The sequence below is a fragment of the Sapajus apella genome, unplaced genomic scaffold (assembly GCF_009761245.1).
Source record: "Sapajus apella isolate SASKATOON/1434 unplaced genomic scaffold, GSC_monkey_1.0 scaffold9, whole genome shotgun sequence".
NCBI lineage: Eukaryota > Metazoa > Chordata > Mammalia > Primates > Cebidae > Sapajus > Sapajus apella.
Window position 1 is genome coordinate 20,175,362 of NW_022436949.1, and position 25,408 is coordinate 20,200,769.

Sequence of the window (25,408 nt, forward strand, 5' to 3'; positions counted from 1 at the left end):
ATCTGCAGAACTGAGGCATGTCTACAGTAAAATGTAAATACAGAAACACTTTTCAAGGAGGAATATTCAAGATTTGTTTACTGTTTTTCTTTTCCCTCATTATGCTACCATTCCCCTTTATCAACACAGATACTCAAGAATCGGCTACACAGTCATCCCTTAGTGTCTGTCGGGAATTGGTTCCCTGGCACTCCCCCCCTCATTATAGATACCAAAATCTGTGGATGCTCAAGTCACATATATAAAATGGCGTGCAGTATTCGCATATAAGCCCATCCTCCCATATACTTTAAATCATCTCTAGATTACTTATGATACTTGATTGCTTATGATGCAATGTAGATGCTAAATAGTTGTTAAACTGTATGTTTTACTTGTATTGTTTTTATTGCTGTTTATTTTTTATTTATTTATTTTTCTGAATATTCTTAATCCACAGTAGACCGAATCCACAGATGTGGAACCCATGGATACAGAGGGCCAACTGCACTTTGTTTATCCAAATATTAAACTGAAAATCTATTAAGAGTCACTTTCCTAAATTAAACTGTTCCTGATTTTTTAAAGTGCCCTCCCAATGTGAAAACACATTGTCACCCGTAAGCTTATTTTGAAAAAGAAAAAAGTAAACCTGAATAGAATCAAGCCTCAGAAAATTCAGAGACCAGGAAAAAAAAAACCCTGAAATTACATTAGAGGGATTAAATCACCAAAATCCCATCTATGGGAAACCTCACAGGGCAAATCACTCGATTTCTTCAAATTGCAAAAAGCAAAGAAGGGGGAGGGGGAAACTGTAAATTAAGAGCCCTCAAAGGTATGTATTTTAAAATAGTTCACATATTAAACTTTGTGTATGAGGATGCACATTTAGGGCATAAACCTCCAAGAAAGGGAGGAAATGATGACGTCAGCGTCTGGACGGTTGTTGCTTTTAGGGAGGAGGTAAGGGCTGTCATTGGCACAGGGCAGTGAGGCTAATACCAAAGGGTTTGGCAAAGGTCTATTGTTCCTCATTTGAAATGGGCTTAACTAGAAAGGAACATATATTAAACATGAAAAGCACTACAGGAAGTTTATAATTTCATTAAGTCGTTGCATCTCCTGAGAGTTTCTGAACTACCATAGAACCCCAGGTTCTCTGGAGTCCTTTATGCCTACTCTAGAAGGGCATAAATTCCTTATCACACTTCAACAGCTGTCTTTTCACATTTGGTCAAAAGCATCAGAGAACACCAACTCCACAAAAAAATAGGAGTGTGGGAGAGGGAGAAAGGTTTAAGTCTAAACCTCGTTTCCCAGTTCAGACAGTTGCCAGCACTAAAGGGCTCCTATTTTCTTTCAACGGAGATAGCATTTGATTTTCCACATTGATATTTCTATATACTTGTGTGTACAATGCAAGCTCTGTTATGCTGTATCTGGCCGGCATTTCCATCCCTTTACAACAGGCAGTAACTGTAGCTGTGCCTAATGTACCTGGCAGTGAAGGTGGCTGGCTATTGGAGTCTTCTGTTAGGCAACATTTGTGCGGGCACAGTCATGGCATTTTTCTTTCTTCCTGCCACTCCAAACTTTCTTGGTTTAATGACAGTCTTATGTTTCATTTGTTTCCTCTGCTCCAATGTGTTTATGTGAGAGGAGCTCTAGAGCACATAAAAGTCAGTTGCAGGCTGGTAATTACTGACCGTGGTTTTACACAGCACCTCATGTGCTAAGAAGGTAAACGCATAATCACCCAGTAATCAGAAGCACTCTGACTGAAGGACCAAAGGACCGTGTCATTTTACTCCACCCTCTGTGAGTCAGTGAAATGGATTGAATTGTAAACCAGAAACCTGCACTTCAATTTGATGAAACTCATCCTAAAGAGGAAAGTGTCACTACATGTTGGCAGCTTGTAAAATGTGATGATCTGCCCTAATCCATTGGAACCAACATGTCCTTAATAATAGCAACATTCTTTGTAAGTTAAATAGCTATTTTTTTAAAACCTGTCAGGATATGCTTATGCAGTTGACGCACGTGTGATCATAAGCGTGTTCACTGTGTCTCAAAGTCAGAAAAATAGAATCCGTTTTGGAATTTGTAAAATTAAGCGGGTATCTCGGTCTCTCAAGGCACGAACCCAAACTGAGCTAAAAACCTTGGATTGCTTTTCCATATATGAATAAACTGAGTCTGGATAGTGGCATATGTCTCAAGGTTATTGTGCATCAGTAACTAATGATTAATTAATCATTTAGTAAACATTCATTGAGCACCTATTCTGTCCTAGGCACAGTGCTAGGCTAGGATACAGCAGAGAAATGACAAGAATCCTTCTCATCTGTTTCCATTTTTCTACTCCTTGTTTAACCCTTTGTAGTCAGCAACATGGTACTCTGGCTTCCTTCTTTTCTCTCCTGTGAGAAGGTTTGCTGGTCTGGCCAGGAGATGACCTTCTCTGTTCCTGCCGTCAAGGCTCCCCTTGCGAAGGACACTTCTCCCACAGAGAAACGAGTGACACATGGTTTATGTTGGTGGCTTAGCTGAAAGGGAACATATTTTCAGCATAGTGCTGTCACCCTTTTTAAAAAATTTCTTGTAACCCCCAAAAACCTCTGGAGAAATTCCCTATTATTACATTAGAGTACATGAACAATTCTTTTGCAAAGTTATTTCATGACTTGAGGATTATAGCAGGTAAGGATTGCAACATGAAGTCATGCAAGACAGGCTTAAAATAATTTGAAATTTTCTGACGTGTCTTACAAATAAACCACTGTGAGAGTCATCTCAAAGTCAGGATTTATCTTGGACATATCAGCTTATAACCTGGGTAATGATGTGTCTGAAGCAGACAGGATATGGCAAACTGGGAAGCCAGAGGTTTAATCAGAGGGCTTACTATCAGCAGATCTCACTTAATGGAATGTTATCAGGGTATTGCTGAAGATTGCAAATATTAAGCCTGAAACACTCGATGGTTGCTGTTTTGTTTATAATATTTGAATGCAAAAAACAAATGAAGAGTATAAGGCAGAGCTATTGTACATGTAGGCTGTGCCTTGCATAAGGGCACCCAGTGGAGAAGGTAGCAGGCTGGGGCTCAAACCCAGCTTGTACCATGCTTACCGGACCATATACCCTAAGATGAGGCTGCCTCGGCCCAGAGGGGTGCCTTTTGTGTGTTTGTACAAAGGTGCAATATGGGTGACTCTGGCACTAGCACTGTTGTCTTTCCGAGACAGATTTTTGGAAACTGCTGTCAGGCTAATGGAAAAGGGGGACAGGCCTGACATGGCTAAGATAGGGGAAGGACTATCTTACTGCTAGTGGAAGAACTCACTCAAGCCAGGATATATGTTCTTTCCCAGAACAAGCTGGGCACTCTCCAATAATTCCAAGTTACCAGGCAATTCTGGGGGTGGAAGAGCATTGTTGCTCCACCCACCTCCTTTTCCTGGAGAATTGTCAAGATCTAGGATTTCCACAGAGCTAGAATAATTACCGAGCAGAGAGTCCAGGCCTGCTGAGAAATTGCAGAGTAAATTTCCCCTGAAGGCCATTTCTCCTGCATCCTGCCACCTGCATCTGGGTTGTAGTTTAAAAGTCTTGTCCAAGAGGATTGCTAAAATGCAACTGCCCAGATGGACAACTGCTGTCTGCACAGTGTGAGCACATTCGCTTATAAGAAATCCTATGTTTCCAGCGCTTACCATCACACACCACTTCCATGGAATTAAGTTGGGTCTCATCAACGTGTGGAATGTTCCATATTTTAATGAAATCCTCTTTTGCAGGTGTGTGTGATATGAGAGTGTAACAGCTCAGAAATTACCACAGCGCTCCATTCTACATTTCCTAGCTCAAACACACACACACACCCCAACCACTATCAGTAACAGTAACATTAAGCGGAAGAAGCTATCAAGTTGTAGATAAGGAGAGCCAGGCGCAGTGGCTCATGCCTGTAATCCCAGCACTTTGGGAGGCCTGAGGTGGGCAGATCACAAGGTCAAGAGATCGAGATCATCCTGACCAACATGATGAAACCCCCAATGAAACTAAAAATATAAAAATTAGCTGGGCATGGTGGCATGTGCCTGTAGTCCCAGCTACTAGGGAGGCTGAGGCAGAAGAATCACTTGAACCCAGGAGGTGAAGGTTGCAGTGAGCCGTGATCGCACCACTGCACTCCAGCCTGGCAACAGAGCAAGACTACATCTCAAAAAATGTAGATATATAAACAAACATACAATAAAGACTTTGTTTTTTTTGCAAAGAGAGGCCAAGCAAATGGGTTTTAAAATTCTACTTCTATCACTGCACTCCATTTAAAAGCTGAAGGCATCAGGAGTTGACATTGCTCATGGCACACCAAGGGAAAATTCAGAAAAGGAAGCATCTATTCGCTCATTACCCAAATGTAAATTATATGTGCTCTTGAAGTATGCCCTTTATTTAATTTTAATGCATTTTAAATTTTAATATGAATTACTGTACATGAATCACCCTCTTTGTTTTCAATGCCATTAGCACACAAAAATGGAGAAAGAGATTCTGTTTTCTTGTAATTCAAACTATTTTATGAGGTGTAGCACATAATATTGTGTCTTCCATAGAGAAGGAACTCAGTATTTGTTGAAGCAATTTCAATGTGGTATGTTAGCTATGATCTAATGTGAGTAGGTAATGACTTCCCATATCCTTTTTTTCTGCAGCTAAAAAGGATTCTTCTATTGCCATTCATATTTTAAAATGTCTTTGGTTCACACTAAAACCAAACCGTAGTTTTTTAAAGAATATGTTGGCATCACTCTCAGACCTATGCAATCAAAGAGATTCAACATCAACATTGTGAAAATTATCATGCTGCCAAAAGCAATCTGTAGTCAATGCAATTCCCATCAAAATATCATCATAATTCTTCACAGAAGTAGAAAAAACAATCCTAAAATTCATATGGAAGCAAGAAAGGAGCCCTCATAGCCAAAGCAAAACCAAGCAAAAAGAACAAATTTGGAGGCATCACATTACCTGACCTCGACCTATACTACAAGGCTATAGTTACCAAATAGGATGGTACTGGTATAAAAAATAGGCACGTAGACCAATGGAACAGAACAGAGAGTCTGTAAATAATGCTAAGTCTTACAGCCAACTGACCTTCAGCAAAGCAAACAGAAACATAAAGTGGAGAAAGGACACCTTATTTAACGAATGGTGCTGGGATAATTGGCGAGCTACATGTAGAAGAATGAAACTGGATCCTCATCTTCACCTCATACAAAAATAACTCAAGATGGATCAAAGACTTAAATCTAAGACCTGAAACCATAAAACTTCTAGAAGATAACATTAGAAAAATTCTTCTAGACATTGGCTTAGGAAAAAAGTTTATGACCAAGAATCCAAAAGCCAAATACAACAAAACAGATACATAGAAGGAACCTAGTTAACTAAAAAGCTTTTGCACAGCAGAAGAGATAATCAGCAGAGTTCACAGATAACCCACAGAGTGGGAGAAAATATTTGCAACCTCTACACCTGACAAAAGATTAATATCCAGAATGTACAAGGAGCTCAAACAAATTAGCAAGAAAAAAACAAACCCATCCAAAGTGGGCTAAGGACATGAATAGACAATTCTCAAAAGAAGCTATACAAATGGCCAAGAAATATAAAAAAAATGCTAAAAATTACTAGTCATCAGGGAAATACAAATTAAAAACGCAATGAGATACCATCTTACTCCTGCAAGAATGAGTACAATTAAAAAATTAAAAAATAATAGATGTTGGCATGGTTGTGGTGAAAAGGGGACACTTTTACATTGCTGGTGGGAATGTAAACTAGTACAACCACTATGGAAAACAGTATAAAGATTCCTTAAAGAACTGAAAGTAGAAGTACCATTTGATCTAGCAATCCCACTACTGGGTATCTACCCAGAGGAAAGTAAATCATTATATGAAAAGACACTTGCACACACGTTTTTAGCAGCACAATTAGCAATGCGAAAATATGAAACCAGCCTAAATGCCCATCAACGAACAAGTGGATAAAGAGAATGTGGTGTGTGTGTGTGTGTGTGTGTGTGTGTGTGTGTGTGTGTGTGTGTATAATGGAATACTACTCAGATATAAAAAGGAATGAAATAATGGCATTTGCAGCAATCTGGATGGAGTTAGAGACCATTGTTTTACGTGAAGTAACTCAGGAATGGAAAACCAAACACCGTATGTTCTCACTCATAATTGGGGGCTAAGCTATGAGGATGCAAAGGCATAAGAGTGATATAATGGACTGTGGAGACTCAGGGGGAAGGGTGGGAGGGGACAAGGGATAAAACAGTACATATTACGTACAGTGTACATTGTTTGGGTAATAAGTGCACCAAAAGCTCAGAAATCATCACTAAAAAACTTATCCATGTAACCAAAAACCACCTGTTCCTCAAAACTATTGAATTAAAAATTAAAAAAATAAACTAAATCATTTTCTTACCCTGTAAAGGCACTCTATAAGGTCTAATTTTTTTTTCATTTGAATAAATCCAGTGATTTGAAAAACCTGTATTTGATGTGTGAACTCGTTAAGTTAGTGGCCTAGAGATAGTAGAAGGCAAACATTATATTTTTTAAAAACTAGCCAGGCACTGGTGGCTCATGCCTATAATCCCAGTACTTTGGGAGGCTGATCCCTTGAGGTCAGCAGTTTGAGACCAGCCCTGAAAACATAGCAAGACTCCATCTCTACAAATAATTTAAAAATTAGCTAGGCATTGGTGGCATGTGCCTATAGTCTCAGCTATTTGGGAGACTGAGGTGGGATGATTGCTTCAGCCCAGGAATTTGGGGTTGCAGTGAGCTATGAATGTGCTGCTACACTTCAGCCTGGGTGATGGAGTGAGAATCTAGCTCCATAAATAAATAAATAATTTTAAAAAAACAAACAAAAATATTTGGGTCATGATTTGATGTTCTTTTGACTTTGAGAAGGAGAATGGGGTATATTCTTCTTCAACAAACATACACCTAACTGATGCAGGTTGGAATGTGATCAACATCAGACACGAAGTTCCAAAATTGAAACAAAGTCAGAAGGCAAGGCTGGGGCTAGACGGAAGACATCATGGAGAGGACTAAAGAAGACGGCGTGAACAAAGGCAGAGTGGTGGGATGGCTTATAGTCATTGGGATAGGTACAGCCCGGTCTCCTTCGATTAGAGGAGAAAACACATAAAAGGAGAAGTTTGATGATCCAGCTGCAGGATAGGCTGGAATCAGGGCGTAAAAGGCCTTGAATACTGGATATAGGTAGTGGCATCACGTGAAATGTTGAATTACCAGGTATTGGGGTGAAGGAGAAGGGGAGCTGAATTTGCAGAGTTCACTGATTTTCTTTCTTTCTTTTTTTTTTTTTTTTTTTTTGAGACAGAGTTTCACTCTTGTCACCCAGGCTGGAGTGCAATGGCGTGATCTCAGCTCACTGCAACCTCCACCTCCTGGGTTCAAGTGATTCTCCTGCCTCAACCTCCCAAGTAGCTGGGACTACAGGCACCCACCACCACGCCTGGCTAATTTTTGTATTTTGAGTAGAGACAGGGTTTCATCATGTTGGCCAGGCTGGTCTTGAACTCCTGACCTCAGGTGATCCACCCACTTTGGCCTCCCAAAGTGCTGGGATTACAGGCGTGAACCACCATGCCTGGCTGAGTTCACTAATTTTCTACTCCCACATAAGGCCACTGAATGTGGAATTGGGAAGAGATGCTCACAAGCAGCTCTTGGTTGCTGATATGAGTCAGCTCCAGTACACCAGCACATAAGTGCTATAAGAAGGATGAGATTGCAGAGGGAGAGGACAGTAAAAAGAAAACAAGCAACAGACAAAAAGACCACGCCAGAGCCTGTGGATTACCAGTGTTTGAGGACAGTGAAGGCAATGTGAAGTCAGACAAGGGTGGAGGAGCTGGAAATTAGGAAAGCAGAACAGGATAAGCAAGTGTCATGGAAGCCAAAGGAGAGAGAATGCCAAGACTGCAAACATATTGCTTGATTTGGAAGACAAAAGAAAGTTGGGGATTTTAGGAGAACAGCTTTAGGAAAAGGGTAGGGATAGATGTTAGGACATAAGGGACTAAGAATTGGGTCAGCGGTCTATGAGTTGACATTTATTAACCACCATTGGGCTATATTGAAATGATTCCACTATCTAAAGGAAAAACTGTACAGAGAATTTAAATAAACACACAAATTAGACCCCCAAAAAGTGAAATTAAAAATTCCACAGCAAAGATTTTTGGCACACTCTCTACAACTTAGCTGGTTTGGGATGCTGCAATGTCTTTCACGTTCTCCTCCATTTCTTGACTTTGTTCAAAGAAAGCCTCCTCAAAGTTTACCTGTGAGCAGTTAGGTGGGACATGTAATGCCAATGTTTGGTGTAATCTCACACTGAAAACAATTTTAAAATTATAAAATCCAGCAAGTGCATCTAACTCTCCTAAGACCCTCATATTTAACCGCCCACCCCTCTCCTGCTACCATCCTGAGACTTCCGCTGCTGCTCCTGTCTCTAAAAGCAAGAGTGCAAGAAGTTCAGCTTTTAAGAGTTCTCCAAGAGTTTCGGGTCACAGAGAATCCATATATATCCAGCTTCTTTTTAAGCCCTTTATCTAGAAACCGTAAAGCTTATTTATAAACTAAGACACTTTGGAAAGTGGAACAGTGTATATTAGTCATTGCCCTGGGACCAGATGCTCTCCCTGTGACAAGGCTGACCAGATCACATGCAGAGCGGCCCATTACACTTGAATTTTAGATAAATAATGGATGACATTTGGTACAGATATACCCCATGTAGTATGTGGGATATGACTGTAAGTATTCCCATGTAGTATTTGGTGCTTATCCTGAAACTGGGTATCCTGTATATATAGTGCCTGATGCATTAAATCATTTAATAAATATGTTTGCTAAATTTTGCAACCCTGCCCATTTCCATGAGCAGCACACTGTCTATACACAGGGAAACAAAACTGTTCTCACTGAAAACTTGCTATATGATTGGCAGGGTCCAGTGCAAAACTAAAATGTGGGGTTTTCTTGTGGAACAATGATTACAAATTTGAAGATGATGACAGTAGGACACTAAATCAAGCATAGAGCCTTTCTAAGTTGGGGGCTATGCATAACAGCATGGGCCACCAGCTCATAAAGCTGACCCTGTTCTTACGATTGATATGCTATATTTTGCTGCAGTAAAAATTGAAAATATTTCGGCCAGGCGCGGTGGCTCACGCCTGTAACCCCAACAATTTGGGAGATGAGGCGGGCAGATCACAAGGTCAGGAGATCGAGACAAGCCTGGCCAATATGATGAAACCCTGTCTCTACTAAAAATACAAAATTAACCAGGCATGGTGGCACACGCCTGTAGTCCCAGCTATTCAGGAGGCTGAGGCTTGATCTCAGGAGGCAGAGGTTGCTGTAAGCCGAGATTGTGCCACTGCACTCCAGCCAGGGTGACAGAGCGAGACTCTGTCTCAAAAAAAACCAAAAAACCAAACAAACAAACAAACAAAAAACAGCTAAAATATCTTATTTTCCATGTAGAAAATAAATAGGTAGAAACCAGCATGCTTTAGGCTTAAGGTATCAATGAAACATTTTGAGTGCTAACCTCATTTGGAGTGGATCCTGATTACAGGATACACAAGCTTAGGGATCATATCTAACTTAGCCAGTGCCTTGTATAGAGCCTGATGCATTAAATCATTTAATAAATATGTTAAATGACTGTATTATGGATATGTATATAGTATAACACATATAGTATCTATCTACCCTAAAGTGGCATTTAAAATAAATGAAGGACACACTTTAAGAGCAATTATAACTTTCATTTAAGTACTAAGAGATCAGATGGCAAAACTGCAACTTAATATTCTGTATATTACATGATACGCGTCTGTATACTATGTAACGTGTGTAAATCTACTGTGGAATGTGATGTGTGCTCCTGGCTTCTCCAGTTGGTGAATATATCCTCTCTCTCTCCCTTTTTTTCTTTTGAGATGGAGTCCTGTTCTGTCACCCAGGCTGAAGTGCAATGGCATGATCTCAGCTCACTGCAACCTCCACCTCCCAGGTTCCAGCAATTCTCCTGCCTTGCTTTCCTGAGGAGCTGGGATTACAGGCACGTGCCACCACACTTGGCTAATTTTTGTGTTTTTAGTAGAAATGGGGTTTCACCATGTTGGCCAGGCTGGTCTTGAACTCCTGACCTCATGATCCGCCCACCTCGGCCTCCCAAAGCATGGAGATTACAGGTGGGAGCCACCTCACCTGGCCAATATATTCTCCTTTTATCCAGATCTTGATGCTCTGACTCTGCCGACTAGTCATAGATAGGTCCTGACTTCCTGCAACTTCTCCTCACTAAATATCTCTGAGAAGACGTAGAAGTGCTTATTCATGAGTCGACTGTCCCCTAGGCCACCTTATTGGTGTAAGTCAAGTCTACTTGCCCTAAGAGTCCCAGAGGGGAAACTTACGATGGGAGCTCCAGTGCCGGAGGCCGTGTGTGGCCATCACTTCACAACCAAACTCTGGTCACACTGCCACTTTTGACTATGGCGTCACTGCTGCCATTCTCTGGCCCAGTGGTTCTCTCATTCTCTGTGATCAGGTCTTTCACAGCAGGCTCCCACAGCAGAATGGTTTGGGTCCCAATGGCACAAACTTACTGACATCTAGCAGAGCATTCAGGGGCTCCAGGGATGAGGGGCGTTGTGTCAAAGATGACCACGCAGAGTGCTGGGACCCTCTGGCGTTAAGTATGAGAGTCAGGCAATGCTCTCTGTTTACTCCCAGAGCCCCACGTTTCCCTCCCTGGAAGGCAAGGGGCATTGTTTCACCCACATCAGTCTAAACCTGAGCCCTATGATAGTCAGAGTTCAAGACCTTTCCCAGGGGATCTTGGGTCCCAGGCAAATCAAAGATATATTTGGCTTCTGCTCCTGTGGCCCTGAGTAACCTGTGGTGGTTGGCTGCTGAGGCTTAGTTGCCCAGTGCACATGGGGGACATGGTGTGGCGGTGTCCATTTCTCTAATGCTGCAGGGACAGTGAAAGGAGTTTGCATCTGGCATTAGGGCCAAGACGAGCTAATATCTGCATTAAATATTTCACTTCCAGAAGCTCCTTTTTTTGGTACCATGCTAACTTGTCCTTAATTATTTATATTACATAATTTTTCTTCTTATTATTTTTTTACTAAGTAACTTTTTCATTTTCAAACATTTTCACATGGAAACACGATCCTAGGTGAAACTAGGTGGGCACCGATCTCTTGTTCTTTAGTCCAGTCAAATCAGGGAGTTACTCAGGTGTGAACTCAAGTACAGGCATTTTGTCTTCCGAAATATGATTTATAAACCCTTCAAACCCTGTCAGCCCACTTTAATGAGTTGTTTGTTATTTATACAATGCATTTAAAAACTTATCGTTAACATTCCATGGAGTCAGCACCAGCTTACGATGGCACCCAAATCACACTTTTCTGGTATAACTACATGGTATGTTAAGTTTTATATTGCACAGTTTTAAGTTTTCTTGAGTCTATATATTAATACTATATATAGTTTTCTTTTTTCTAAATATGGACTAAATGGAAGGATTGCAATAATAAGTTACTTCTGCCCACTCAGAATGTTAATGGTAAAGTGATTTTCATGCTGCGCTAGGATGTATATTTTCTGGCGAGAGAGTTGTATCTAGGAAATGACTTAGACTTAGTTGCTTATTTCCAAACTAGATATACCTCAGCAGATGATGCACAAGACGACATAGTACTTTTCAAGACTACATCATGAATTTCAAATCTACCATAAGGGTTTAAGACCATATATTTGTCTTAGTGAGATACTTCATGCCATTTTGTGAAAGAAAAAAAAGGGGCTTTGGCATTCTCAAGCTTAAGGCAGCAGAGCATGGTAGAAATAACACTGGTTTGAAAGTTGAGTATTCCTGACAAGTAATCCCCAGCAACTACTAATTGTGTGAGCTCAGGCGTTACTGATCTCCCTGAATCTCTGTTTACTCTTGTGTAAAGTCAAATGTTACTAGGATCAAAGGTGCTAATGCAGGACCCATGGCTCTGGGAACAAGAATGTGTGCAATTGGCTGAATAATCAACTTTTCCTCAAATGTATTTAAACATGTTTTCTTCCTATAAGTGTTACTCCACCCTTCTTCATTGGCTGCTAATTATTTCTTCCCAGCCAAGCCATAAACTTTTGGGACCAGCTCAAGAATACAAATGGAGGCCCATATACCATATGTCAAGATGTTTACAAGTTATAAATCATCCTAACACACTGCTAAATTAAATATATGCTGTCTTCTAATTTGACAAATCTACATTTTCAATGGCCTGGAGGGCCAGTATGAATTTGGCATTCTCAGACTGTTTGCATGATGCAGTGGGGTGGGGAGAGCTGGCTGCAGCCTCTGGCCCTCGGTCTGTAAGTTTTCTTCTCTAGTTCCCGGCTCCCACCCACACCGGGAAGATCTACAGGCATTTCTGTGCAGATAACCCAGCTCACTCTTCCTTGCTTCTTCCACATGTGCCATAAACAGCCACCTCTTGACCACAAATTGAGTCTACCAAGATGAAAACCAGAGGGTGGGCACAGTGTGCCCTCAGAACAGACTACAGAAGAAGCCACACAGGCCCTGCGTGCAGATAGGGCCACGAAGACAGACAGTTATGGGATCCCAGATACCCATAGTATGGTCTGGATGTGAGGCTGGGGTGGGCCAGGCTCCTAGTGGATGTGTCCTTCTGGTTCCATGGTCTTTTCATTCTATGGGAAAGGGAACAGTTAGAGGAAGGCCAAGGTCAATTCCTCCAAAGTGCAGAGCTCAGGGCTGGAGCCATCTTTTCCAGATCTAAAGGCAGTGCTTTCCAGATCTTATCTAACCACATATGTGTCATATTTCTCAAAAATGAACTCCAAAGATATTACTAGCCTTTAATATGGTAATACATACTGGGAATGTCCAAGACTTTGGACCATGGGCCTGCATGTGTGTGTGTGTGTGTGTGTGTGTGTGTGTGTGTGTGTGTGTGTGTGTGTGTGCACAACACCTCCAAAGGACAGGGTATAGCAAAAGCTATTCTGATCTCTATATCAAGTAATATTTATTCTTCTTCCTCCAGCGGCCTCTTAAATGCAGGGCAATTCTATCATCAGCTGCTTTTATTATCTTGTTCCACATTCTTGCTGGACGATTTAATCTATATCCAAGGCTTTAATTGTTATCTATATTCCAATGATTCCAAACTCTCCACCTCTCACCTCTTTCCTGAGCTTTATACTTACTACTGGACATCTTCGCCTGGATATGCAAACGCCCCAGGAAACTTTACATGTTGCAAACTCAAGTGTTCCTCTCCCTCCAGTCTTTCCTATCCCAATCTGCTCCTCCAGTGCGTCCCTTCTCTCAGCCAATGCGTCATCATCTAACCCTGCTTCACCAATTGCCCTGGCCATAATCCCAGAGTCATATTTGATTCTTTTCTTGGCCACATCTCCTCTCCAATGTATCCCCCAATTTTGTGGATTCTAGCTTCTTAGTATTCCCCCACGCTCTCAGCTCTATCATTTTTTTCAGAGGTCTTATCATTTTTTCCTAGATTCCCACAACGTTCCCTTTCCCCAATCTTTTTTTTACATTGCAATGACAGTATTCATTTATAAATGAATAGGTAGTTATAAAAGATTGAGAAAGCTTTCTATGTATTGATGGGGAAAAATCTCCAAGATCTATTATTAAGTAGAGAAAAAAACAAAGTGGAGAACTTGCAATAGAGTGTGCTATGTTTTATGTAAGAAAAAAGGGAAATGAGATATATATTTATATTTTTGCATTTTTAAGCGGCTAATAAAAGTGGCTGTTTATTAGGGGCATCTGAGATGGATGTTTTGGGGCAGGAATGGATATGAGATAATTTATTATATGCCTTTTTGATTGTTTTAATTTTTGAAAATGTGAATACTAAATTCAAAAACTGAAATTTCAAAAATTGTTCAAAAATTTAAAACATATATAAAACCATTATATGTTAATTATTATTACACATTATAGTATATAATATATAACCACAAAATACTTGAGCAAAAATACATATCTAGTCATGCCATTGCTTTGCTTAAAATGTTTTTTGAATCCACTATTACCTTCAATATCAAGTGAAGACTATTTAGAATGACAGAAATCTTTCGAGGATAGGGACTTTCTCCGCTTCTGCAACCACATCTCCCCACATGCTAATGTATTTCATGTTTTAGGATCAAAGGAGCTCATAGCCACAATGAGTGATACGATTATTTACATCACATATTATGGTCTGATATGCCCATGTGTTTCCACTGTTTGGAATCCCCATTTTGCCCAACTTGGTCTGCCTGCTCACACCAACTCAGTCTTTAAGACTTGGTTCGAATCTTCTTTCCTCTAAATTGAATTAAGCAGTCCTCTTCTCTACTGCTTTATCACTCTATAGCTTTCTTTTTACTTGCTCTCACTTCTGTGTACTGTAATTATTGACTTACAGAACTTGATCTAGGCTGTGCACTCATTAAATATGAAAACTATAATATATTCCTCTCTGTGTCTGTAGCATGCAATGTATAATCTGGCACAGGGCTGGATAAATGAATCTACAGATGGAAAAATATATGAAAGAATAAGTGAATGAATGAATGGGGAAGAATATGTACCACGCAGTCATCTCTTCCATAGGCACCTGCCATGGCCCAGATTAAGCACATGAGAGAGTGTTGTTGTTTTGCACCTGATTGTTCAGTACACCTGACTCACAGAGTCTTGATTTTGGTGTAGCTTCTCCACCTAATCTATGTTGTTGCCAGTTCCTCATATCTAAATCAGAATTATCCTTTGAAAGTGAGATCCAAGTGTCCAAGTGTTTTCTGCCCTGACCTGAATAGTTTTGCCTTACATTTGCATTCCACTTCAGTTCTGAGAAAGGGTCAATTTCTCAAATGATCTCTCCAAATATACTCTGGAGCAATTTCTGTTGAGGGAGATTATAAAACTCCAACCTTGGTGTTAAGGTTCAGCCTTGGAATGAGAAGACAGAAGAAAGAAGAAAAATACAGTGTGGGTTTTCTTCATAAATAACGCTCATGTGCAATGATCAAACACAGGGTCTCATTCTCTACCTAAAGCTGCCAAAAAGAAGAGGAGGGCAGGTCATCATCACTTTGGGAATTGAGAGTTAAATTATTCCATAGTTCATAGAACAAGTATCCATCTAAACTTGAGAATTCTTTTTTAAGTTTTAAGAATGTATGTTTAAAACTTAACTTTTGGAGCAAACTCTTTTGGAAAGGCATGTTCTCTCCAAATAATACCAAAAGACTAATTTTGATACACAAAATCTGAAGTAAAAGAGATCAATAACTAATCTTTTAGGCCAGGTTCTAAATATTCTAGATTCCCAAGGAACAGGCAGGTTAATTTGGAACTTGAAGCAGAGTCCAGCCCTCTCGTTTGCTTCACAGACAGCAGATCCGTGATGTGGGGGTGTCCAAAGGCCCTATAAAGATGGCTGCTGCTCTGGTCTTGGGGAATAACGAGCCCAAGGGACAAAACCCTGGGCCTCTGGCTTCTTTCTCCAAGGATCTGGTTTTACTGGATAACATTTTCTGCTTTGATGTTATTTCCCTTAAGTGGGTTCTAGGCCCATCGATCTACCATGAGTTCTTAAAGATATTAATATTGAAAGGAATTCTGCTCATGGACTGCACTGAGAAAAATTATCCTCTTGGACCCAACTACTTGAACTCAACTGCTTATTTTTCGCATTTTAGGTGAAGTCTCATGCTTTGTCTATTATTGTTCTGTTGAGAGGTAAAGACATTAGATTAGGCCATATTTCTAGTACTATTTAAAACTGAATTAGAGCATGTGCACTCTGAAAGATGTGTTCATTTTAGGATTTCCAACTTGTGCCTAAAGCTCCCCAGAATTAATAACTTGTCCAAGGCCACTAAATGTTATAACCTTAGAATTTTGGACTGAGATTTCTGCACTCATTAATGTTGCATCACACACACACACACACACACACACACACACACACACACACACACATTCTATTGTATACAGTAGGGATATAGTTTGTTATCTATTGTAAGTTGAGGAAAAAGAAAATGCTAACTTTATGTTTTTAAATGTCATAGTCCTCAGGAATGAGAAACTCATAGAGCATTTAAGCTTCTATTTTTCTAAAGACTAGAGGATCATTTTAATACAGATGTCAGCACCCATGAAAAGCATCAGATAAACAGATGAACAGATGATCCGTTTATCCCATTTATGCACAGAATAGCTGTATAGTTCCTGTTGGCACACATCTTTATGGTAAAGTCAGGGCACTTGAAGCATTTCGGTACTCTGTTGGGAGAATAATTTGTGTTTTAGTAAGGGAGCTTCCTTCGGGGGGATTTCAACTAAGAAATTAATTCATTTTCAGGAGGATTACTAAGTAGATCTTCCTGGAGTACAGAAGTCATAATGACATCTGTGACCATACTTACGTATGACAGGCCTGCTTGTTGCATAACCTTTATGCTTTGCCAGTGTGACCTCACCCCTCTCATCTCACATCCTTGGACTGTCACTGGGGGATATCTGTCTGTGTGATTTTTCTGTGTACACCTTCTTCTGTACTGCAATAAAGTTGGTCTACGTATTAAACATGGATTTCAATCGGTGATTTATTAATTCATCCAGTAGTCCATTATAAACCTCATCTGTAATACTATTTTAGGCCATCTCTTGAGTGGATCCCTTAAGAAAACATTTGTTAGGTTTTAACTCTCCGGCAACTTCTGTCAGGTTTGGGTTCCCTGTCCTTGGCTGTGATGTTGCTGCTGCAGGCCAGGATAGCATGGATTGGAGGAGGTGTAAATCTGACAGCCAGAAGTCAAGAGAAAAGGGAAATATACAACCATAATAGGTTCGTTTTGAGGAAAAACAGGAATAGTCATAATGAGTCCCCAAAAGGACATTTACTTAGAAGCAGATTGGAAAGCTGGCATGTGGGGAGAGTTCTAGGGTTAAATATAACTTCACTGCACGGTCCCAGTGTGGACTTATGAGTCAGTTTTAAGACTTACATGAAAAGCTTTTCACAAAACATGTATTAAAGTATAGACTTATTAGTGTTCTCTATGCAGCCCATTGAATTATTTAGTTCACATACTGTGGTTCTGCAGCATTCTCATACATAAAAACAAAACAGACATCCATCTAGGCACATAAAGAAGGCACGATGGGTGCTTCATCATAGAAATTTGCTAGTTTTGTTACTATCCAAACGTTTCTTTCCAACATTGTGATTGTGGGATGATCTTCCACTTAAACTAAAATTGCATCTATGAGGTTCAAGCTATTCTAGAAAATATAATACTGTTCACATAATGCAAGAAGCCTTGATTTTGGGCTGAGGACAAAAAACAAGGGGAGAATTTCTTGTAGCAAAAAATCAAGCAATGTAGCAATCTAAGGTAACCTTTTCTCAGTGGTTATCACCATGAGCATTGGTCAACCCAAGTCCCAATAATTCTAAAATGAGGAGAAAGGCTGCCAGTACTCCTAAGTGGGAACCTTGCAGAGAAGACAGTTGGACTAGGAATTGTGAATACCAACCAGCTTTTTGGTGAGCAGCCAAGAGACTTCTTGTTGGAAATGCCCAAGTCTTTCCCAAACCATTTGGCTCACCTCCTGACGTAATTGCATCTGTAAAAGAAATATTTAAATGGGCTGGAGTGATGGTAATGGACGGATTTCAATTACCAGGGCGCATACTGGATTACTTTAAGTGGCATAAATTGGCCGTAAGGCAAACTCACGCATCAGGCCCTGCATAGCTTTCCAATGCAATATGCCTCTCTGAAGGTAACACTATGTGCTCTTAGGTAATGTAAAACAAAGGTTAGGAGTCAGGATGTAATTGGAGTAGATACTCTATTGGGAGACATATATTATAATTTCAAATGTGGAGTAAGGCCAAAATGGTTGCGCGTGCTGAAATAATGATCAAGGTAAGTTTGAAATGATGTAAATAATTTTAAAAATTCATGGAAATATATATTGAGAAATATTTGGAGAAACCAATTAAAAGCAGTTGCAAAGTTTTAGAGCAAAACCTAACATCTTACATATCCAGCCAATACAAAGAATTAGAAACTTTGCATTTAAATACTTAAGCAAAATAGAATAGAGCTTAGCACTAAAGGTAGTGATACATGTTTTACGGTACGGCCCTCACAACATCGGCTGTGTGTAAGCAAAGCCTACTCATTTGAGTGCTAAGGGATTTAGCCAGATCTGTTTCCAGTCACAAAGGTAGCTGGCGCTGGGTAGGTTATACAACACGCTTCTCTTTCCTGGACTTTGCACAGTGTCCTCTCCTTTGCTTCTTGCCTCTTTGCTTTCTTCTCACATGGATACTCTCCTATTGCATCTCCTAAACTCACCAGTCCTTCCTCCTCTTTTCTAAAACCCTATCTCTGTTCCAAGACTGGCTTCCTCTGTGAAAACCCCACAATCACTTGGCTTATTAGCCAAGGCCTCCCCGACTGGACTGGCATCTTTCAGACTTTTCCTTCTTTCCTTTTTCAAGTTGCCTTATGTTCTGCCTACTAAGCTCTTTTGCTACTTGGTCAAGCCAGTCAGGTAACACATACACCTTTTATATATAATTTTATTTTTAAAGTGTGACTCAAGACCACTGCAACTGCCTATACCAGGAAAATAACAATAATTAAAATCAAATATGATAATGGTACAAAAGTAGGCGTATGTGTTCATAGTAAAAGAGGCCGGAAAGGGAAGCGAATGAATTTTGAACTATATCATAGCTAACATTTACAGATCACTTACCATGTGCCGGACACGGAACTTACTCCTCTCACGCTCTCAGGGACCTGATGGTGACATCATTAGAGGCGAAGGTGCGGAAAGTTGAAGTAATTTTCTCAAACTAGCTTCATCATCTAGAGCTGGAACTAATATTAGATCCAAGCCATTGGGCTCTAGAACTACATCTTAACCTCTACACTCTACTGCATTTGAAAAATGAAGTTTAATAAGCATTTTAGTTATAATTACCTCTTTGGTATTTTATACCATAAACCTAAATGAACCAGGAAAAGTGCTACATACTTTTTAAGCCATGGAAAAACACTGGAAACCACAATGTAGAATTCATTTCAACTCTGTTAGAAATGATAATTTTCTAATTATTGAACAATAAAAAAAGTCATTATCCTCAGCAAACTAACCCAGGAACAGAAAATCAAATACGACATGTTTTCGCTTATAAGTGGGAGCTAAATGATGAGAACACATGGACACATAAAGGGGAACAGCAGACACTGGGACCTATGGGAGAATGGAGCGTGGGAGGAGGGAGAGGACCAGGAAAAATAACTAATGGGTACTAGGCTTAATACCTGGGTGGTGAAATAATCTATACAACAAACCCCCATGACACAAGTTTACCTATGTACCAAACCTCCATATGTACCCCACACTCAAAATAAAAATTTTAAAAATGAAAAACGTTACCAAATGCATTTATCTATAATTTATTCTTTATACTATAGACTTTTAAACTTTATTACTATTAAATACAATGAAACAAAACTTTAAAAAGCCAAAAGAACAGGAAAGTATTTGTGATAAATGTGATTAATGAATTCACACTTCTAATATATAAAATGCTGTAATATTTATAAAAATACAAAGATCTCGGCCGGGCATGGTGGTTCAAGCCTGTAATCCCAGCACTTTGGGAGCCTGAGGCGGGTGAATCATGAGATAAAGAGATCAAAAGATCAAGACCACACTGGCCAATATAGTGAAACCCCATCTCTACTAAAAATACAAAAGTTAGCTGGGGTGGTGGTGCATGCCTTTAGTCCCAGCTACTTGGGAGGCTGAGGCAGGAGGTTGCATTGAGCCAAGATTGCGCCACTGCACTCCAGCCTGATGATAGAGCGAGACTCTCTCAAAAAAAAAAAAAAAACGATCTCGATCAGCTAAATTGGCAAAGAAGGCTCACACAAGAGAAAACAAAAATAACAGTAAATAAATTTGTATTGGTCAGGTGACATTCAGACTGTTAAAATTATTTAAACAAATTTTATTATAAAAGCAATATAGAACAGTTAAATATGCCACAAAAACAATTACTATGAAGAGACTTGAAAATTTTTTAAAGGAGGAATGAGTGGTGAGGTTACTGAACAAAGAGGAGTTGGGAGCTTTGGGGAGGAGCAAGAAATGATGCTGAACAAGATGCCCAGGTGGCCATGTCTGGCTCATACGAATGCCTGACTTGGAGCTTGGAAGAAGGCTCAGAAACTAGAATGAGGCTTATGGCAATGGCTCTCACACTTTGAGGTGCATCAAAATCGTCTGAGTTTGTTAACACCCGGATTGCTAGGCCCCACTCCCATAGTTTCTTAGTCAGTTTGGAGCAGGGCTAATTGCCCATATTTCTAAGAGGTTCTCAAATGATGCCAATGCTGCCAGTCTGGGGCTCGCACATTGAAAACTGCTGGCTTATAGAATCATCCGCAGACATAACAACCGAAGGTAGCAAGTATGATGAAATCAACAATGGGGCAAAGGAAGGAATGGAAGCAAAGGAGGGAGAGATGAGGCAGGGTAAGGAAAGACGAAGGGGTTGACAGACACAGGCAGACAGAAATAGTAGGTCCTTAAGGAGCCTGCCATAAAAATGGGGGGAAGGGGAAAATTTTCTTCACACCAGAGAATATCTAGCCATGGCAGTTGAGAGGTGCTATAGACAATGCCAAAATAGGGCTGAATGCTATTCCTCAAAATTATGGTTGCCATTCCCATACACTGGCACTGCCCTGTTCCCTTCCCTTCACGGTCAGTCATTCTGAATGACAAGTAACCTGCTACAGCTTTTCCCTCCATCACTATGCCACGCCCACTGTATTATCCAAGGTGTGTTTATTGGAACTATTAAGTTTGTCTTTCAGTTACAGAAATCAAAGACAGGTGTGACTAGCCTCAAGACAAACGACTATCTCCCAGAAACAGAGAATGTGACTGGTGAGATTCTTTTTCTTCCTTTTATTGGAACAGATTTTAGTTTCTTCTCAAAGAGCCCTTCCTTGATTACTCTATCTAAAGTAGATCCCTACCTATGATACCTATGTATTGCCTGTTTGTTTTTGTCCATTCTAAGCCTCATCAAATCTTGTAATGATTTTCCTTCTTTGGCTGTTATTTTTTATTTGCCTGTCCCACTTATAGGGAAGTTTCAGAAATAGTGCCTGTGTCAAATGTACGTATTCATATTCAGCACAGTGCCTGACACACAGCAGGTAATTAATACTGTGGATCAAATGAATAAATTGGCACTAGTAGAAATGGTGGGCAAACGGCTAGTTCAGCAGGGTTCCAGGTCCCTCTGTCCTCTACACAGCAGCCTCTGAAACCTGATTGGAAAATCAAATGCTTTGAAGTCATAATAGCTTGCGTTTTGGAGTAAAAGCTTTCAGAATAAATTTTTCTAAGGTTCTCTGAAATCCATTTGTGTTGTACCAGAGGACACAGTATATTCTGCCCATTTGATTAATGAAGACGGCAACATTCTGTATTTGTCATGTAATAATATTTATTGGGTATCTTGGTGTACTATGTACTAGGCATACTGCAGTGAGCATGCTTGACAAATCCTTTGTGTTTATGAAGCCGATATTCTAATGGGGAGGACACAGGCAAAAAACTGATCAACAAGGAAATAAATGGGATAATTATAGCTAGTGAAACATGCTCTTAAAAATTAAAACAAATGGCTATAGTGGACAGTGCCCAGAGGGGACATTTCTTTGTGTTAGAGAAGTCAGGAAGGTTTCTCTGAGAAGGTGATTTTTGAGCTGAGATCTGAATAATAAAAAGAAACAAATCAGGTGAAGATTTGAAAACAAAGCCTTCCAGCAACAAGAAGACTAGTGTGGCCAGTGAAGGGGACATGGAAAGTGATGGGGACAGAAAGATATACGGAAATCATATGGGGCCTTGGAGGCTGAGATAGTTTGGATATTTTCTCCTCTCCAAATCTCATGTTGAAATTTGATCTCCAGTGTTGGAGGTGGGGCCTAATGGGAGGTGTTTGTGTCATGGTGGTGGATCCCTCCTGAATGGCTTGGTGCTGTTCTTGCAGTAATGAGTTGTCACTCTATGAGTTCATGCAAGAGCTGGTTGTTTAAAAGAGCCTCGTATGTCGTCCCTTTCTCTCCCGCCCCCTCTCTTGCCATGTGCCAGGCTCGCTCCCCTTCACCTCCTGCCATGATTGGAAACCCCCCGAAGCCTCACCAGACGCAGATGCCAGCACCACGCTTCCTGTACAACCTGCAGAACTGTGAGCCAAAATAAACCTCTCTTTTTAAAAAATTACCCAGACTCAGGTATTCCTTTTTAGCAATGCAAATGAACTAACACAGAGGCCATGATAACATGTTTGGAATTTAGTCTTAATATGATTTTTAAAAAATCTAGTGGAGAATTTTAAACAGTAAGTGATATGGTCAATTTTACATTTTAGGATAATTGTTCCATAAAGATGTTAAAGTGGTTGATTGCTCATATGTGTTTTTTTCTCTTATTCCAAAGACTATGCTGAAATAATAGCAAAGGAATAAAAAAAAGGCATAAACTTTTAAGAACAATGAGTAGAGGTGAAGAGACAGTAGGAGCTAAAACTATAACATGTATTTTTGGAAAATGGAAATAGATGGACAGAGGAATGAAGAGTGAGCCAATTCTGACTGCCCAAGACTTGAGGGCATGAGGTATGGTGCAGAGCAGGGTGGGTGAGCATCTAAAAACAGGGATTGGATGAAAGTTTGTAAATGAAACTGTTAGTATCCAGATGCCCGTGCCCCTCAGGGATCAAGATGATGTCCCCTATGGCAAGAAAAGGAGCATATATTCTATGGAGCATTCGGCTTTAAGTGGCTAAGGAACCAGGGCACATGGCAGAGTGAAGGGTGGGTGTGTGCAGCTTGGGGAGGAAAACAGAGGATTTAATCAACAGCCTTCACACTAAGTAGGGGAATTCCCAGGCCCCCTTTACCTGCCTGTTGTAGGAATGTTGGTCCATACGCCACAGGAAAGAGACTTGGGGAAATTCTACTCAGGTGAAACTGAGAAGTCCCAGAGAGCATATTTTTACATAATTTCCAGGCTGTGTGGCCTATAGTGGAGCCACTGCTTGGCCAGTCTTAACTGTGGACTAGATCTGGTTTCCAAGCACCATTCAATGTAAGCAAGGAAATAAAAATCATCAGACATTTGAGAGAAACCTCCAATATAAAAAAGAGAGCTCAAAGCAAATAGAAAAAAAAATCCTAGGGGAAACAGAAATAAATACAAGAACAACATAACAACTTTTTAAAGTCGTTAATATCATTAGAAAGATAGGGTATTGCATATATAATACAAGATCAGGAAACTATAAGAAAGGAACCAACAAAGAAAGAAAGTATTGATGAAATAAGAAATACAACAAAGGTGATAGAAAATAATGTTGAAGAAATCTTTCAAGAAGTTGAACATAAAACAAAATGATCAAAAAAAAGAAAAAGAAAAAAGACAAGACTTGGAGGACCAGAGTGTTTAACATCTAACTCAGAGTACTATGGAGAAATAATAAAAGACAGAAAAAGATACTATGAAAATAATTATTCAAGAACATTTCCACCTGTTAGAGGATGCAAATCTTTAGATTGAATAGTTTTACAGAATTTCCAAGAGAATGAATACAAAAGACTCACTGCAAGACACACCGTCATGAAATATAAGAGCATCATGAGAGGCTTTTTGAAACTTTTGGATAGAAAAAGGTTACAAAGGAACAAGATTTAACATACCATTCGACTTGCCAATACTAATGTCACTGACAGAAGGAAATGAGGAATGCTTACAAAGTACCAAGAAAAATATTTTCAGCCTAGGATTTTATGTCCAGCCAAATTATCAATCAAATTTGAGAATAAATTAAAATTATTTTCAGACGTTTGAGTCATACGAGGTCCCAAAAAATTACATCCACAAATGAAAAGCAAAAATATGTACCAAAATGAAACTACTTGGCTCTAGAGTGAAAAGCTAATAATCTAAATGAACAAAATAATATGTCACTGATAAATTATTTAGTAATAAATTAGTAACATGATACATAATAATAACAAATATTACTATTAAAAAAGTAACATTTTATTAAGTAAAATAGTATTTACTTAATAAAAATAGTAACATTTAATATAATTTATTATAAAATAGTAACATTTATAATAAATTAGTAACATTCAATAATATTACTTTATAAATAATAATGTTACTATTTTATTACTAAATAATTTATCAGTGACTTATTATTTTGCTGGTTGTTTAAAGGAGCCTCTTACCTCCTTCCGAAGGACTGGGAAGAGAAGGGGGAAGTGGTATAAGAGAACTAAGTCTTCACCAACCATAAAAGGCAGCCAATGAATGATACTGAAAATTCATAAATCAAGAAATAGTCATTTTATTATTTAGCAATGTGTAAGTAAACACCAGAAGAAACATGAAAATAAAGGGTAAGGAGTTGTTCTTTTTCAATACTTAACATACTATATTTTCATGTATCATAGTTTTTCAATACATCACGTTTTCAAATTTTGTGTGCGTACTACTTTCATCAAAAAGAAACAACATTTAAGACAAAAGTTCCTTGTGGCAGTGTGGACACTAGGTTGCAGAGAGACAAGAATAGAAATTTTTAGGTGGTAATTTTTGTGGTTCAGGTGAGAGATGGCAGTGGCCTGGATCAAATGGTAGTGGTAAAGAGAGAAAGAAATAGACAGATTCAGAGTGTGATACGGAGTTGACATAATTTGCTGAAGTATTGGCTGTGAGTATGAGGGAAAGAGAATCATTGAGGATGACACATAGGATATTAGATGATGGTACCACCTGTGAATATAAAAATGCCTAAATAAAATCTTAGTTGGGGGCCGGGTGCGGTGGCTCCCGTCTGTAATCCCAGCACTTTGGGAGGCCGAGGCAGGCGGATCACAAGGTCAAGAGACTGAGACCATCCTGGCCAACATGGTGAAACCCCATCTCTACTAAAATATAAAAATTAGCTGGGCATGGTGGTGCATGCCTGTAGTCCCAGCTACTCGGGAGGCTGAGGCAGGAGAATTGCTTAAACCTGGGAGGCAGAGGTTGCAGTGAGCTGAGATCATGCCACTGCACTCCAGCCTGGCACCTGGCGACAGAGCGAGACTCTGTC